Source organism: Oncorhynchus gorbuscha, linkage group LG21 (assembly GCF_021184085.1).
Source record: "Oncorhynchus gorbuscha isolate QuinsamMale2020 ecotype Even-year linkage group LG21, OgorEven_v1.0, whole genome shotgun sequence".
NCBI lineage: Eukaryota > Metazoa > Chordata > Actinopteri > Salmoniformes > Salmonidae > Oncorhynchus > Oncorhynchus gorbuscha.
In genome coordinates, this window is record NC_060193.1 from 21,063,800 (window position 1) to 21,082,260 (window position 18,461).

The 18,461-nt window shown below is 43.8% G+C and overlaps 1 pseudogene; it reads left to right on the forward strand.

Moving 5' to 3' along the window:
* Positions 1–18,461, forward strand: part of LOC124007993 — a 94,168-nt pseudogene that overhangs the window by 72,771 nt on the left and 2,936 nt on the right.

Below are 18,461 nucleotides of genomic sequence, written 5' to 3' on the forward strand. Positions count from 1 at the left end.
GTGTCTGCCTCATCTTCTGGGTTCTGCTGACTATTCGTGGTTCAGTTGGTTTAGTGACTGTTTCTCACTCCGGAGACCCGGGTTCGTAACCGGGTCCTGACAGCCCCAAAACATATGCAACAGTGTGGCTGGTTCCACTTTACATCTGACACAGGTAGGGTCAAAATCAGAGAATATTCTTCCAAGTTTGGCCCACGACCAGTGGATACGGTGAACCACCTTGAATTGAATGAGGCTGTGTCTAGTGCTAAAAGAGGACGAGTGCATCCTGTGCAGCACAGCTTCCCAGGTGTCTTCCACAAGTTCCTCCCCCCAAATCCCTTTCCCATTGAGTCTTTAAAGGCACCAAAGAAGGGTTCTGTAAGTCATGAATGATTGCATATACATCTGAAATTGTGCCCCTAGGAAGCTTGTTCAGCTCCAAGATGCTCTCTATAGCTGTATTCGCAGGCCTATGGGGAAATCCAGGTGTGTTAGCTCTGACAAAGTTCCTAGTCTGGAGATAGCGGAAAAAAAGGCAGATCTAATATTACAGCAAATAATATGGCTAAACTCCAATGTACTGACAGAGAAAATACCTTTTATTGGAAAAAGATATACAAGAAGGGTAGTATTTATGAAGGACATTGTAAACAAGGATTGTCAAATGATGTCCCACAAGCTACTAACAACAGTGTATGGAGGTCTAACAAATCTAAAACTGAAAAATTGGGCGTGCAAAATTATTCAGCCCCTTTACTTTCAGTGCAGCAAACTCTCTCCAGAAGTTCAGTGAGGATCTCTGAATGATCCAATGTTGACCTAAATGACTAATGATGATAAATACAATCCACCTGTGTGTAATCAAGTCTCCGTATAAATGCACCTGCACTGTGATAGTCTCAGAGGTCCGTTAAAAGCACAGAGAGCATCATGAAGAACAAGGAACACACCAGGTAGGTCCGAGATACTGTTGTGAAGAAGTTTAAAGCTGGATTTGGATACAAAAAGATTTCCCAAGCTTTAAACATCCCAAGGAGCACTGTGCAAGCGATAATATTGAAATGGAAGGAGTATCAGACCACTGCAAATCTACCAAGACCTGGCCGTCCCTCTAAACTTTCAGCTCATACAAGGAGAAGACTGATCAGAGATGCAGCCAAGAGGCCCATGATCACTCTGGATGAACTGCAGAGATCTACAGCTGAGGTGGGACCCTGTCCATAGGACAACAATCAGTCATATTGCACAAATCTGGCCTTTATGGAAGAGTGGCAAAAAGAAAGCCATTTCTTAAAGATATCCATAAAAAGTGTTGTTTAAAGTTTGCCACAAGCCACCTGGGAGACACACCAAACATGTGGAAGAAGGTGCTCTGGTCAGATGAAACCAAAATTGAACTTTTTGGAAACAATGCAAAACGTTATGTTTGGTGTAAAAGCAACACAGCACATCACCCTGAACACACCATCCCCACTGTCAAACATGGTGGTGGCAGCATCATAGTTTGGGCCTGCTTTTCTTCAGCAGGGACAGGGAAGATGGTTAAAATTGATGGGAAGATGGATGGAGCCAAATACAGGACCATTCTGGAAGAAAACCTGATGGAGTCTGCAAAAGACCTGAGACTGGGACGGAGATTTGTCTTCCAACAAGACAATGATCCAAAACATAAAAAATCAAAACATCCAAAATAAACATATCCAGGTGTTAGTATGGCCAAGTCAAAGTCCAGACCTGAATCCAATCGAGAATCTGTGGAAAGAACTGAAAACTGCTGTTCACAAATGCTCTCCATCCAACCTCTCACTGAGCTCGAGCTGTTTTGCAAGGAGGAATGGGAAAAAAATTCAGTCTCTCGATGTGCAAAACTGATAGACATACCCCAAGCGACTTACAGCTGTAATCGCAGCAAAAGGTGGCGCTACAAAGTATTAACTTAAGGGGGCTGAATAATTTTGCACGCCCAATTTTTCCATTTTTGATTTGTTAAAAAAGTTTGAAATATCCAATAAATGTTGTTCCACTTCATGATTGTGTCCCACTTGTTGTTGCTTCCTTTAAAAAAAATACAGTTTTATATCTTTATGTTTGAAGCCTGAAATGTGGCAAAAGGTCGCAAAGTTCAAGGGAGCTGAATACTTTCGCAAGGCACTGTATTTACTGTAAAACAACAATTGACACATCAATACTTGCTATAAAAAAGAATGCTCGATATATGGGGCATTAAACAGTCAGCCTTTTGCAGACTCTGCCACTAGGAATCAGAATCAATAGAGCATATTTTATGGTCGTGTCCATCGGTGCTCCCTTTTGGAGTCCGGTCCAGGAATGGTTGATATGTCATGATATCGGGATTTAGATGGACCTGCAAACTGTACTGTTAAGGGATCTGAAAAACCACGATCAGTCAAAGGGAAATATGTGGACATCCGAAGGTTGGAGTTAAAATCACAATGAATGGCCCAGCACTTGCAGGAAGAGGATATAAGTATTCACACCCCTTGTTCTCATGTTATATTTCTGGTCTCGTCTCCTTCACTCCTCTGTGCTGTGTGCACCTTCCCATTTACACCAGACATCTGTGTATAATATATAAAGACTCCACCCTGACAATGGGATTCATTGTCCCAAAGGCAGGAGGCAAACTTTGGTGCAAAATAAGCCCATTGAAACGCATTGGACATATTTTCATATGAAAGTAATTGGTTAAACATTTTAACATAATTTGGTGAATAAATAAACATAATCCTTAAACTTTACAAAATTATTCCTTATTCCTCTGAAAATTATCTCCCAACTACGGACTTAATTAATTCATTCATTAATTAATGAATTCAGCAGTTTTGGGAATGTTCACTACTTCGCAAGGTGTTATAAGATTGCCTCCCCACGAAGGGAACAAAAAAGTATGCTCCCATTCATGCATTGTTTTCCAGACTTCCCAAGTTCGCTTATAGAACTTCCGGAAAACTTAGTACATACTTGCCATTTCGCATTCTTATGTTTGGAATCAGACTTGAAAATGACAGGTGACTGTACTCTGTACTTGCTATGCGCTCTAGATAGAATACAAGTATGCATATTGGAACATAGCCCGTGACTGACATAACAGAAAAACAACCACATTTTGAAATGTCACCTTCTGTATCCTACTATTCTACGTTAAATTGGTGGTCCTTTGTGGCTCAGTTGGTAGAGCATGGCGCTTGTTTGATTCCCAGGACCACCCTTACATAAAATGTATGCATGCATGACTATAGGTCTCTTTGGATAAAAGCATCTGCTAAATGGCATATATTATAGTCTAACTCTCAACATTAAGTTAATACCTTGACTGAGTTCCCAAAAACATGTCCGCAACCCACAAATTACAACTAACCCAAACAGGTTTATAATATACAAAAATTCCAAATATGTTACAACATCCCCCAGTCTCCCCTTACTAAACTGAGGTTTTTACTCCACTGGTCTCGGGAAGAAATTACGAGTCCTCATTGTCCAAAACAGAGTCAAGACCGAGTAAAAATGTATCCGACACCTAGACAAGACCCTGACATGCAATATGTGGTCTCGAGACCGGACTCGAGTACTACAACACTGACAACATCCACTGACTGGTTTAACAATAACAAAGAGCACCACTTGGAACAGCAACAGCTTTACAAAGACTGAGAATGCATCATCCAAGATGTGCTGGACCTCGTTTTATGTTGTCTGAAGTGCTGGTCTACTCTCCTCCACCCAATAGTGGTGAAAGAATGAAGTAGCATAGAGACTGCCTCTGTCTCTTGCTGTTATTGTTGTGGTTCTTTCAGAGATGTACCCCAGTGGCCTGGCTGCATTCAAGAGGGTCACTCTGAACATTGAAGAGGAGGCCGCCATGAAGGATGACACAGGCATGCAGGATGTCTACTACACTGACGTGTGTGTGTATGCGTGTGTGCATTTATGCAGGCTTGTGTACAGTTGTGATCATATAATGACAATGAATTCATCATGTCATATTTGCTTTTAATAATAGACACCACTATTTTTCTTCTATAAATGACATCGCAGTTAATGAACTGCCAATAGAAGGCACTGGTGGTTAATATTGCACATGGATTCATCTCTCAATATTGATTGAAGTCTTTGATGTGATTGATAACAGCTTGACCTGTTTTTCCTGAACTGGTGCCATCTTGCCAAGTCCTATGGCCAAGGTGTTAGAATAATAGCAGAGAGAGAGAGAGAGTGACTTTGTCCTTTCTTCAAACAATCATCTTTATTCAATATCGGTTAATTATTGCAAGAAGGAGGCTGATCAACCCCACACCCTTGAGTGTTGGACCGAGTAACCTAACCTTTACACAAATGCAGAGTACTATACAGTTGAAGTCGGAAGTTTACATACACTAAGGGTGGAGTCATTAAAACTTGTTTTTCAACCACTCCATAAATTTATTGTTAACAAACTATAGTTCTGGCATGTCGGTTAGGACATCTACTTTGTGCATGACACAAGGAATTTTTCCAACAATTGTTTACAGACACAGTGATTTATAAGTTAAATAATCTATAACAATTCCAGTGGGTCAGAAGTTTACTTACCCTAAGTTGACTGTGCCTTTAAACAGCTTGGAAAATTCCAGAAAATGATGTCATGGCTTTAGAAGCTTATTTTTGATATCATTTGAGTCAATTTCAAGGCCTACCTTCAGACTCGGGGCCTCTTTGCCTGACATCATGGGAAAATCAAAAGAAATCAGCCAAGACTTCAGAAAAAAAATTGTAGACCTCCACAAGTCTGGTTCATCCTTGGGAGCAATTTCCAAAAGCCTGAAGATGCCACGTTCATCTGTACAAACAATAGTACGCAAGTATAAACACCATGGGACCAGGCAGCTGTCATACCACTCAGGAAGGAGACGTGTTCTGTCTCCTAGAGATGAACGTACTTTGGTGTGAAAAGTGCTAATCAAGCCCAGAACAACTGCAAAGGACCTTGTGAAGCTGCTGGAGGAAACGGGTACAAAAGTGTCTATATCCACAGTAAAACGAGTCCTATATCGACATAACCTGAAAGGCCACTCAGCAAAGAAGGAGCCATTGCTCCAAAACCGCCATGAAAAAGCCAGACTACTGTTTGCAACTGCACATGGGGACAAAGACTGTTCTTTTTGGAGAAATGTCCTCTGGTCTGATGAAACAAAAATATAACTGTTTGGCCATAAAGACCATTATGTTTGGAGGAAAAAGGGGGAGGGCTTGCAAGCCGAAGAGCACCATCCCAACCGTGAACCACGGGGGTGGCAGCATCGTGTTGTGGGGGTGCTTTGCTGCAGGAGGGATTGGTGCACTTCACAAAATAGATGGCATCATGAGGATGGAAAATTGTGGATATATTGAAGCAACATCTCAAGACATCAGTCTGGAAGTAAAAGCTTAGTCTCAAATGGGTCTTCCGAAAGAACGATGACCCCAAGCATACTTCCAAAGTTGTGGCAAAATGGCTGAAGGACAACAAAGTCAAGGTATTGGAATGGCCATCACAAAGCCCTGACCTCGATTCTATAGAAAATATGTGGGCAGGTCTGAAGAAGCTTGTATGAGCAAGGAGGCCTACAAACCTGACTCAGTTACACCAGCTCTGTCAGGAGGAATGGGCCAAAATTCACCCCTTATTGTGGGAAGCATGTGGAAGGCTACCCCAAAATGTTTTACCCAAGTTAAACAATTTAAAGGCAATGCTACCAAATACTAATTGAGTGTATGAAACGTCTGACCCACTGGGAATGTGATGAAATAAATAAATACTTCTCTCTACTATAATTCTGACGGTTTACATTCTTATAATAAAGTGGTGATCCTAACTGACCTAAAACAGGGCATTTTTACTAGGATTAAATGTCAGGAATTGTGAAACTGAGTTTGTGTATGTAAACTTCTGACTTCAACTGTATATTTTTGGCTGATACTAACAATGCTCAGTCATGGTTGGTTCAACCCCTCCCATGCAGTCCAGGGAGCATCATAAGTCACTCTGGGTTCATCCTGTTATCTGCACGGGTTGTTGTCTTAATCCCCCCCCTGGCTTAGTTTCCCGTTGCAAGGATGATTGAGACAATGAGGGATTGTTCTAAACTCCTAAGCGATCCCTAGTAAAACACATTTCTTGTTTATGTAATGTAGTCTTTAAATCATTTGGCGACTCAAGACATCTCTGATGACCATACGCTCAGATTAGCAGAGAACTACAGTGGAGACCATAGAAACACAGACACTAGCAGGACAGAAATGTCTTACTATTAGTTAAATATCAATTGTTAATCATTAATATCAAATAAATCAGGTAAATATGTCATTTCTCTCTCACTGCGCTGACTGTTGTTACTGGCCCGCACGTGCGTATCCTGGCTTTTCCAGGAGGTCCTAGTGGAACACCTGGAGCTGTGTGAGGGGTCTGTGGAAAGCAGAGCGATACGAACTGATCACACGCATCGCCAAGCTCGTCATCCCTGTCTACGAGAAACGCCATGACCTTTGAGGTAGGAGCCAAACACATGAATGCACACACACAAACAAGACTGAAATGTAAATTGAATCCTTGTGAGCAATATTTACACAGCATCTTGTTTACAAAGAACCACCCATGTACAGATGTGGCTGTATTCGTTTTTAAAATACCCAAAACCATTCTGGGATTGACTGTAGGAAAATAACTTCTGTGTGAATCCCACAATGAGTATTTGATTGTAAGGTTGAGAAGATGCCCTTCAACATTCCAGACTATATTAACTATGTTCTGCTTGTCTGTGTATTGTGCTATCCATTACGCTGTCCCCTGTGTTTATAAAGCAGAAATAAGCAAGGCTAATTCAGTCCTTCCTCAGCTTATGAAATAAGGTCTCACACGTAAATACTGTCCATGAGTAGTTTACCCTAAGAATGTCCCACTCTCCATCTTCTCATGCTGAGACTCTTTTCTTCTTAGCTTGAATAGAAGCTTTGGCTCTGGCTTTAACAAGCTCTTTGGCCGAGTCTCAAATGGCACCTTATTCCCTAGATAGTGCCCTACTAAGGACCCTGGTCAAAAGTAGTGCATTAAATAGGGAATAGGGTGCCATTTGGAACACAGTCTCTGTGATTTGGCATTGGCATGTTCCTATAGCCTCTCTCAGTTCTCTCTCTGACAATATCTCACAAGATTGGCCACCATTAATTGCATATTTGAGTATGTAAAATCAAAGTTAACTATACATGAGAAGTATGAGTGGTTTAGGTTCATTTCCCATCCTATGTGGGCTCTGCCTGTCAAGCAGCAGAAGGGCACATTTGCCGATGTACTGTTAGCTGATCATGTTTACTTTTTAAAGCTACCGGTTGAAACTTTGTACAGTTGGCTTAACATAGTGGTAAGTAGACCTAATGTAGGCCTACCTAGTGAAGTTGGATAACATTATCCCCTTTTCAACATTGTTTTTAAGTGTCACAATTGCTGCTGACAGACATGATAGCTAGGCTACATTGATTGATGGACCATGTCAAATTGGCTAGCTAGCTAATAACAGATCACGTCAATAATGGCCAATTAACAAGCTAACTTTCAGGGGATAAACTAGATGGCTATATCCAAATATTGTTTGAGTTGCTTGCCATCTATAGTGGTGATGACAGAAGTATGAGTGACAACTTTCCCAGGACGAGGACTTGCCAATGTCAGGATCTTTCCAAAAGCCTAATCTCTGATGAAGCAAGTTAAATGACATGTTTGCTCAGATAGCTAGCTAGTTACATGCCAAATGGATAGGCTACCCTCACTTCTGAAATGACATGATCAATTGATGTTTACTGAACATGAAAGCATGCAGTCACATGCTGTATATCTGATGATAGAGCTAAATGTGGAATAATCAGAAATGTGTCATTCTGAGTATACTCTTCAAGAGGTGATGATATTAAAAACAAATAGTTATGAAATTTATTTAACAATAAATTTCACATATTTGCACATATTTGCACATATTTGTCAGCACGTATGGTTTTAGCGGAGCTGGGGTCTCCTTGCCCCCCCAGAAGCCAAACCGAACTCTCTGTGTCGTATTGTGACATTTTATTGATAACAACCTATATGCAACCTATATGCAGTGCAGTGTAGTTGTTCTCAAAAATATCACACACACACACAGAGTTAGACACACAATAGCGTGCACAATCATAAGAGAATACACACACACACACACACACACCAAATACCCAGTGATGTGGGGGTTTTCTTTCTTCAGAAACTGAGCTGTCTGTATGACACGCTGCACAGAGCTTACAATAAGATCCTGGAGGTGATGCATACAGGCCGGAGACTGCTGGGGACAGACAGACACTGGGGAGGAACTGTAGTCAATGGCTCCTTTCCAATATCCCCACTAGCATACCACTTACAAGGTAACAATGGATGGGGCATGTATTCGAAGCGCTATCCTAGTATGTTTAGCTAATCATTGTTTAGTATGCTGGCTCAACCAATTGTACTTCTCTGTCAAGGATGGAGAGCCCATTACTTACGTCATCCTTATTTTTAGATGTTACCCTGCTAGTTCCGGAGGGCCGGAACTGATTGAATCGGCCCGGAATCAAAATGAATGAATGCCCAGTGTCGGCCCAAGTACATCAGGCCGTTTCCATCTACCGCAATTCAGGTCGACTTTGCCGGCATTTTACGTGAATCCCCCCAGAAGCGGCCCAAATGCAAATTTAAATAAATGTCTACAACATTACCAGATTTAGTCATTTTACTATTTTATACATAAAAATTATACCCATCCACAAAAAAATACATTTGTCAGAGGAAACACCATACACCTGGTGACCGTGTCAGCGTGCATGCGCCTGGCCCGCCACAGGAGTCGCTACATCGCGATGGGACAAGGTCATCCCGATCTGCCAAACCCTCCCCTAACTCGGGCGATGCAGGGCCAATTGTGGGTCCCCTCATTGGTCTCCCGGTTGCGGCCGGGACGGGTCTCGAACAACGTCTGTAGCAACGCAGTTTACACTGCGACGCAGTGTCTTAGACCGCTGCGGTATTGGGGAGGCTCCATCCACAATTTTTTTAATGCTTATCAACTGCCTTGCACAAAGTATGAAAATACTACGCAGAATTCTTAGATTTTCATTTAAATGTTGTTGTTTTTTAATTATCACAGAAACATTGAGAAAATATGGAAAATAAATATTGAAATGTTAACTATTTAAAGCAGCCCATGTAATCACCTGCCAAAGAGTAGCCCCGATCCCCAAGTAATACAGTGCCTTGCAAAAGTATTCGGCCCCCTTGAACTTTGTGAACTTTTGCCACATTTCAGGCTTCAAACAAAGATATAAAACTGTATTTTTTTTGTGAAGCATCAACAACAAGTGGGACACAATCATGAAGTGGAACGACATTTATTGGATATTTCAAACTTTTTTAACAAATCTAAAACTGAAAAATTGGGCGTGTCTGGTTAGAAAGCTGGCCATGGAATGCAGGCCATTTTCTGCTTCCAGGAGTTGTCTACAGATCCTTGTGACATGGGGCTGCTGTGCATTATCATGCTGAAACATGAGGTGCAGGCGGGGGATGAATGGCACAACAATGGGCCTCAGGATCTCATCATGGTATCTCTCTGCATTCAAATTGCCATCGATAAAATGCAATAGTGTTCATTGTCCGTAGTAGTTTATTCTGGTCCATACCATAACCCCACTGCCACCATGGGGCACTCTGTTCACAACGTTGACATCAGCAAACCGCTCGCCCACACGATGCCATACACGCTGTCTGCCATCTGCCCGGTATAGTTGAAACCAGGATTAATCTGTGAAGAGCACACTTCTCCAGCGTGCCAGTGGCCATCGAAGGTGAGCATTTGCACACAAGTTGGTTACAACGCAGAACTGCAGTCAGGTTAAGACCCTGGGGGGAGGACAAGCACGCCGATGAGTCGGTTTCTGACCGTTTGTGCAGAAATTATTTGGTTGTGTAAACTCAGAGTTTCATCAACAATCCTGGTGGCTGGTCTCAGATGATCCCACAGGTGAAGAAGCCGGATGTGGCGGTCCTGGGGTGGCGTGATTATACGTGGTCTGCGGTTTTGAGGCCGGTTAGACGTACTCCCAAAATTTTCCAACGTTGTTTTAGAGAATAACATTCAATTCTCTGGCAACAGCTCTGGTGGACATTCCTGCAGTCAGTGTGCCAATTGCATGCTCCCTCAATACTTGAGACATCTGTGGCATTCTGTTGTGTGACACAACTGCACATTTTAGAGTGCCTTTTTATTGTCCCCCAGCAAAAGGTGCACCTGTGTGATGGTCATGCTGTTTACGCAGCTTCTTGATAAACCATACCTGTCAGGTGGATGGATTATCTTAGCAAAGCAGAAATGCTCACTAACCAGGATTTTTTTTTTTATTGTGCAAAACATTTGAGAGAAATAAGGTTTTTGTGCATATGAAACATTTCTAGGATCTTTTTTTTCAGCTCATGAAACATGGGAGCAACACTTTACACGTTGCATTTATATTTTTGTTCAGTGTGTTTTAGAAATGTTTACATTTGTCTTCCACTTTGACATTAGAGTATTTTGTGACAACCTTGTTTCATATAGATGGATTGTTAGAATATTATTAATTCATGTTTCATTATGTAATGTTTTTTTATGCTTGCATACATTCAAAAATCCTAATAAATATATTGAAATATCTGACAAAGAACTTTATTTCACATTTGAGAGTTAGTCTAATTGATTTATGACTGAATATTTTCCTCCTGAGTCTGCACCTGTTTTGCAGCATGAACATCCGCACCACCATTGGCCAGTTGGAATTTGGAACACTCTCAGTTTTCTAAGATTGCTAATATGTCTTGTTGACAGGGCTACTTTGAGGAGGAGGATGGGAAGGAGTATGTTTACAAGGAGCCCAAACTCACAGGTCTGTCGGAGATCTCTCAGCGCCTTCTATGGCTCTACGGGTACAAATTTGGAGCTGAAAACGACACAATCATCCAGGACTCCAGCAAGGTAATAACTATAGTTGCGTCCCAAATGGCATCATATTCCCTATGCAGTGCACTACTTTTGAGTCTACGAGATCCTAGAATAAGGAAATAGGCTGCTTCCTTTATTGGAGTTGGAAACTCTCTGCAGTAGTTTCAAATGAATTTAATTTTCAGTCAGAAATAAAAACATGTATGTTCTTGTTTCCTGAGAAGAGAGGATGGTCCAAATATGAACCATCTAGAAATTGCTGTAGTACAATACATACTGAAGGACTCCAGGACCAGGTTTGGTCACCCACTGATGTAAAGGATGCTATACCAAAAGCCAGGAGCTCTTCCTGACCATGTGACCTGATCAGGAGAAACTATTGGCCTTAGTTCCGTTCATGTGGATTTTGCCTAGAAGGGATACAGTTTTTGTCAGAATTTACTTTTTGTAACAGGTTTAGGAGAACTTATGCAGCAGGTTAGGAGAATTAGGTTAGGAAAAGGGTTAGGGTTATCTACTATTGAAGTCAAATTTGACTAAATCTGTATCCCATCTAGACGTGGCCTTTTTACAGGAAAGTGTCTTGCATTCAAGAGCACTGATTCAAAGACGACATAAATAATTTACCTTTTCTAGGTAATACATCATCTAGGTTCTACCTAACACCCTTCCTGTCTCCAACAGGTCAACCCCAAAGACCTGGACATCAAGTTCGCTTACATCCAGGTCACCTTCGTCAAGGCTTACTTTGACGAGAAGGACTTTCCGGAGAAGAAGACAGACTTCGAGAAGTGCCACAACATCAACCGCTTCATGTTCGAGACGCCGTACACACTGATGGGGAAGAAACATGGTGGTGTGGAGGAGCAGTGCAAGAGGAGGACAGTGTTCAAAAGTTAGCTTCATGACCTAATTACAACCTCTTTAAAACCACTAGTTAGCTTTACATTTTTGTTACAAACATTCACACACTTTACACCAGTTATTTAGCTTAACAACCTCTTTTTACAACCTATAGGTGCACAATCTTAGTTTGACCCCACTTCTCACAGCAGGAAAATAATATAACCAGAAATGTGTGGGGGGGATGTCTTCTACTAAGCTATATGGAATTGTTTTAAGGTCATACTAAAGATAATTTAGCTGTATTGATTTTACATTTTAAGACCCCTTGAAGTATCCCAGAAATGTGTAAAACATATGAAAATGTATATTTGGCCTTACTACTATTAGCCCATACAAACGCATTGAAAACAGATTCACTACCTGGATGTCACGGATCCCTCCGGAACTATGTCATTACGCACACCTGGTCCCCATTCCCACTGATTTGTAATTGCTTAAATATGCCCTTTGATTTCCATTGGGCTGTCGATTATTGTTCCAATGTCCGTTGGTCGTGTGAGTACCTGTGTTGTTTTGGCTTTCGTGCCACTTGTATTGCGTAGATGATTACGGGTCTCGTCCCGTGTGGAATCATTGTGTGAGTGTATGTTACTGGTCTCGCCCCGGTGTATTTATTCGAGGTACTCCTCGCTCGTTTGGTTGGGTTTCAACCCTGTGTTTTGCATACGTGTTTGTTTTTACATGGCACGCTGTAATTTGGGTAAATAAAAAACCCTATTACGCATTCCTGCGCCTGTCTCCCGATCCCGTTAGACCAATGTGACAATGGAACAACAGATTCAGGTATTTAGCCCCTTATTTTTGGCACTAAACAGTCTCCATATATACAGTACCAGACAAAAGTTTGGACAAACCTACTCATTCCTGGGTTTTTCTTTATTTTTACTTTTTTCTACATTGTAGAATATTCATGAAGACATCAACACTATGAAATTAATCATGTAGGAAACAGAAAAGTGTTAAATAAATAAATTGTAGATTCTCCAAAGCACACTCTGGGAATTCTCTCAACCAGCTTCACCTAGAATGCTTTTCCAACTGTCTTGGAGTTCCCACATATGCTGAGCACTTGTTGGCTGCTTTTCCTTCACTCTGTGGTCCAACTCATCCCAAACCATCTCAATTGATTTGAGGTCAGGTGATTTATGGAGGCCAGGTCACCTGATGCAGCACTCCATCACTCTCCTTTGTCAAATAGCCCTTACACAGCCTGGAGGTGTGTTTTGGGTCATTTCCCTGTTGAAAACCAAATGATAGTCCCACTAAGCACAAACCAGATGGGATGGCGTATCACTGCAGACTGCTGTGGTAGCCATGCTGGTTAAGTGTGCCTTGAATTCAAAGCACCCCTACACCATCACACCTTGTCCTCCATGCTTCACAGTGGGAAACACACATGCAGAGATCAAAGACACAGCGGTTGGAACCAAAAATCTCAACTTTGGACTCATCAGACCAGAGGACAGATTTCCACCGGTCTAAAGTCCATTGCCTGTGTTTCTTGGCCCAAGCAAATCTCTTATTGGTGCCCTTTAGTAGTGGTTTCATTGCATCAATTCGACCACAAAGGCCTGATTCACACAGTCTCCTCTGTTACTTGAACTCTGAAGCATTTATTTGGGCTGCAATCTGAGGTGCAGTTAACTCTAATGAATGTATCCTCTGCAGCAGAGGTAACTCTGGGTCTTCTTTTCCTGTGGTGGTCCTCATGAGAGCCAGTTCCATCATAGCAGCCACAGGTACACCTCCAATTTGACTTAAAATTATATCAATTAGCCTCAGAAGCTTCTAAAGCCATGACATTTTCTGGAATTGCACAAGCTGTTTTAAAGGCACAGTCAACTTAGTTAATGTAAACTTCTGACCCACTGGAATTGTGATAAGGTGACATAATCTGTCTGTAAACAATTGTTGGAAAACTTACAAGTATCATGCACAAAGTAGATGTCCTAACCGACTTGCAAAAACTATAGTCTGTTAGCAAGACATTTTTTGGAGTGGTTGAAAAACTAGTTTTAATGACTCCAACCTCAGTGTATGTAAACTGACTTCAACTGTATTGCCCATCCCTACTATAAACCAATACAAGAGTTTTGTTATGTGTGGTTTGTTTGTTCAGGGATGTTTACTTTTTGTTGCAATAAAATTGTTGCACGACATGACCTGTTCGTATATTTGACCAAGGACTACCAGTTAGATCAGTGTTACATTAGCTTCAGCATTTAAATTGTCTGCTTCTCAGAAAGGCTGTTTCAGAGTGATAATTTAAGAACAATGGAAGGAGACAGAAGGTTCTGTGAGAAATTACTCCAAGACCAATACCAGACAATGCTGTTATAATTTGTTACAATGTTATAAAATGTTAGGGTGTAGTGATTTGGGCTATGGAGTGTATAATTGTCTGAGACCTGACTGTGTGCTGTGTCTCTCCTGTCCAGCAGCCAACACATATCCGTATGTGAAGAAGCGTGTGGAGGTGTTGGGGGTGAAGCAGGTAGAGCTGAAGCCTGTGGACGTGGCCATCGATGAGATGCAGGCGCACACTACCGAGCTGACCAAACTCTGCTCCTCCCAGGAGGTGGACATGATCCAGCTGCAGCTCAAATTGCAGGGATGTGTCTCTGTACAGGTAGCTACAGTAAGGTCTAGTCTACATCACTTTGTGCATGCAGCTAGTGCATGCAGCTAACACCACAGACTAACATTAGTGGTATTCAACATTTGCCAGTGGGGACCTAATTTTTCCCACAAGTTTCAAAAAGACACCTTTTTGTGTGTTTTTCCTATTTTCATTTTTTACTTGCCCCAAACAGCAAATCACTTCCTCATCCTCGTTGTGTAATATGGGGGCCACAAAAAAATGAATAAAGGCTCCAAAAACACCCAAATAGGTCATTTTAGAAACGACAAAGCTCTCAGTATAGTAATGCAGGTTTATAGATGTTGTACACGTGAAATTGGTTCATTCCGAACTTGATCATCCATTTTGTTGCGACTCAAGCGATAACTTTCCATCCATTCTATAGGCAACTTCCAAAATAAACAATTGAGGGATACAAAGTATATTGAAAGCACACAGGAAGTTCCAGACATTTGTAGAATCTACGTCAAGGCGCATCGAAGCTGTTCTGGCAGCTCGTGGTGGCCCAACACCCTCTTAAGAAAGGGAAAGGAGGATACCTAGTCAGTTGTCCAACTGAATATATTCAACTGAAATGTGTCTTCCGCATTTAACCCCATCCCCTCTGAATCAGAGAGATGCGGGGCTGCCTTTATTTTTTTATTTTACCCGGCAAGTCTGTTAAGAACAAATTCTTATTTTCAATGATTGCCTAGGAACAGTGGGTTAACTGCCTGTTCAGGGGCAGAACGACAGATTTGTACCTTGTCAGCCCAGGTCAGATGCATACTCCCCCTGTAACGAAGTTCGTCTGTTGTTTGAAGAGAGTCAGACCGAAATGCAGTGTGTAGGTTACTCATGACTTTTAATGAAGATAATGCGGTACATGAAATAACTGAAGAAGAAAACAACAAACGAGTGAAACTAATTACAGCCTATCTGGTGACTAACACAGAGACAGGTACAATCACCCACGAAATACAACGCGCACTCAGGCTACCTAAATACGGTTCCCAATCCGAGACAACGAGAATCAGCTGACTCCAATTAGGAATCGCCTCAGGCAGCCAAGCCTAACTAGACACACCCCTAATAATACACACCCAATTAATACAAACCCCAATACGAAATACAACATATAAACCCATGTCACACCCTGGCCTACCCAAACATATAACAAAAACACAAGATACATTGACCAAGGCGTGACAGAACCCCCCCCCCTAAGGTGTGGACTCCGGGACCCACCTCAAGAGCATAGGGAGGGTCCGGGTGGGCGTCTGTCCATGGTGGCGGTTCTGGCTCGGGACGTGGACCCCATTCCATAAATGTCCTAGTTCCTCCCCTTCGCGTCCTAGGATAATCCACCTTCGCCGCCGACCATGGCCTAATAGTCCTCACCCTGATCCCCACATAACTGAGGGGCAGCTCGGGACCGAGGGGCAGCTCGGGACCGAGGGGCAGCTCGGGACAGGGGGGCAGCCCGGGACAGAGGGGCAGCCCGGGACAGAGGGGCAGCCCGGGACAGAGGGGCAGCCCGGGACAGAGGGGCAGCCCGGGACAGAGGGGCAGCCCGGGACAGAGGGGCAGCCCGGGACAGAGGGGCAGCCCGGGACTGAGGGGAAGCCCGGTACTGAGAGGGAGCCCAGTACTGAGGGGAAGCCCGGTACTGAGAGGGAGCCCAGTACTGAGAGGGAGCCCAGTACTGAGAGGAAGCCCAGTACTGAGAGGAAGCTCAGTACTGAGAGGAAGCTCAGGCAGGTAGTAGGCTCCGGTAAATCCTGGCTGGCTGGTGGAACTGGATGATTCAGGTTGTCTGGCCGATCTAGAAGATCTTGGCAGACTGGCACTTCTGGCGGATCCTGGCAGACTGGCACTTCTGGTGGATCCTGGCAGACTGGTACTTCTGGTGGATCCTGGCAGACTGGTGACGCTGGGCCGACTGGCGGCACTGGGCAGACAGGAGACTCCGGCAGCGCAGGAGAGGAGAAAGGCTCTGGCTGCGCTAAACAGGCGAGGCGCACTGGACGCGCTGGGCCGACTGGGAGCACTGGTGGCGCTGGACAGACAGGAGACTCCGGCAGCGCAGGAGAGGAGAAAGGCTCTGGCTGCGCTGAACAGGCGGGAGACTCCAACAGTGCAGGAGAGGAGAAAAGCTCTGGCTGCGCTGAACAGGCGAGGCGCACTGGACGCGCTGGGCCGACTGGTGGCGCTGGACAGACAGGAGACTCCGGCAGCGCAGGAGAGGAGAAAGGCTCTGGCTGCGCTAAACAGGCTGGAGACTCCGATAGCACAGGAGGGGAGAAAAGCACTGGCTGTGCTGAACAGGCGAGGCACACTGGAGGCCTGGTGCGTGGTGCTGGAACTGGTGGTACTGGCGCGAGGACACGCACAGGAATCCTGGTGCGGGGAGCTGCTACCGGAGGACTGGTGTGTAGAGGTGGCTCTGGATAGACCGGACCGTGCAGGCGCACTGGAGCTCTTGAGCACCGAGCCTGCCCAAGCTTACCTGGCTCGATGCCCACTCTAGCCCGGCCAATAGGAAGGGCTGGTATGTGTCGCAGCTGGCTCTGCACCCGCACTGGAAACACTGTGCGCTCCATAGCATAACACGGTGCCTGCCCGGTCTTTCTAGCCCAACAGTGAGCACAGGGAGTATGCGCAGGTTTCCTACCTGGCATAACTATTCTCCCTTTTAGCCCCCTCCCCAATACATTTTTTGGGGTGACTTTCCGGTTTCCAACCGCGTCGCCGTGCTGCCTCCTCATACTTGCGCCTTTCCGCTTTAGCTGCTTCTATTTCCTCCTTGGGAAGGCGATATTCCCCCGGCTGCGCCCAGGGTCCTTTTCCATCTAATATCATCTCCCAAGACCAGAAGTCCTCATATTGTTGCTCCTCACAATTAACAGGGAAAGTAGGCTCAGGTCTGACTCCTCACTCTGCCACTCTCTCTCTGCGCTTTCCCCCGTTACCTACGGTTTTCGCTCTGTAAAGCCGTGCTTTCCACGTGTATAGCCCTCTTCGCATTGCTGTAGGGAATCCCAGGCGGGCTCCTGCACTCGCTCTGGTTCGGCCGCCCACCTGTCGATTTCTTCCCAAGTAGTATACTCCTTGCTTCTGTTGTCCATAACGTCCGCCTTCAGATCCTGCCAGTTCCCACGCTGCTCGGTCTGTGAATGGTGGTGGGTGATTCTGTAACGAAGTTCGTCTGTTGTTTGAAGAGAGTCAGACCGAAATGCAGCGTGTAGGTTACTCATGACTTTTAATGAAGATAATGCGGTACATGAAATAACTGAAGAAGAAAACAACAAACGAGTGAAACTAATTACAGCCTATCTGGTGACTAACACAGAGACAGGTACAATCACCCACGAAATACAACGCGCACTCAGGCTACCTAAATACGGTTCCCAATCCGAGACAACGAGAATCAGCTGACTCCAATTAGGAATCGCCTCAGGCAGCCAAGCCTAACTAGACACACCCCTAATAATACACACTCCCAATTAATACAAACCCCAATACGAAATACAACATATAAACCCATGTCACACCCTGGCCTACCCAAACATATAACAAAAACACAAGATACAATGACCAAGGCGTGACACCCCCCCCCATCAGAACATAACAAACATAAATTAATTAAGCAATTACCATCATCAAAGCCTACATTTTCCACTCAGCTAAACATCATGAATTATATACATTTCACCTTTGCAATCCGTTTCTCACGATACGATATAACACATTTACAAAATCTCATCCCTACTGACATGGTGTCTTCCAATATGCCCGTTCACGTCAACGAGCCATTCGGGACAGACACAACAAAGCCAGACACAAGTTAACTTGTGTGTCGACCCACATTGCTAACGTGTAGCTGATAACGGCGTAGGGAGGTGGCGACGAGTGTGTGAGTACCAAACTCTACCCGCGGCCAG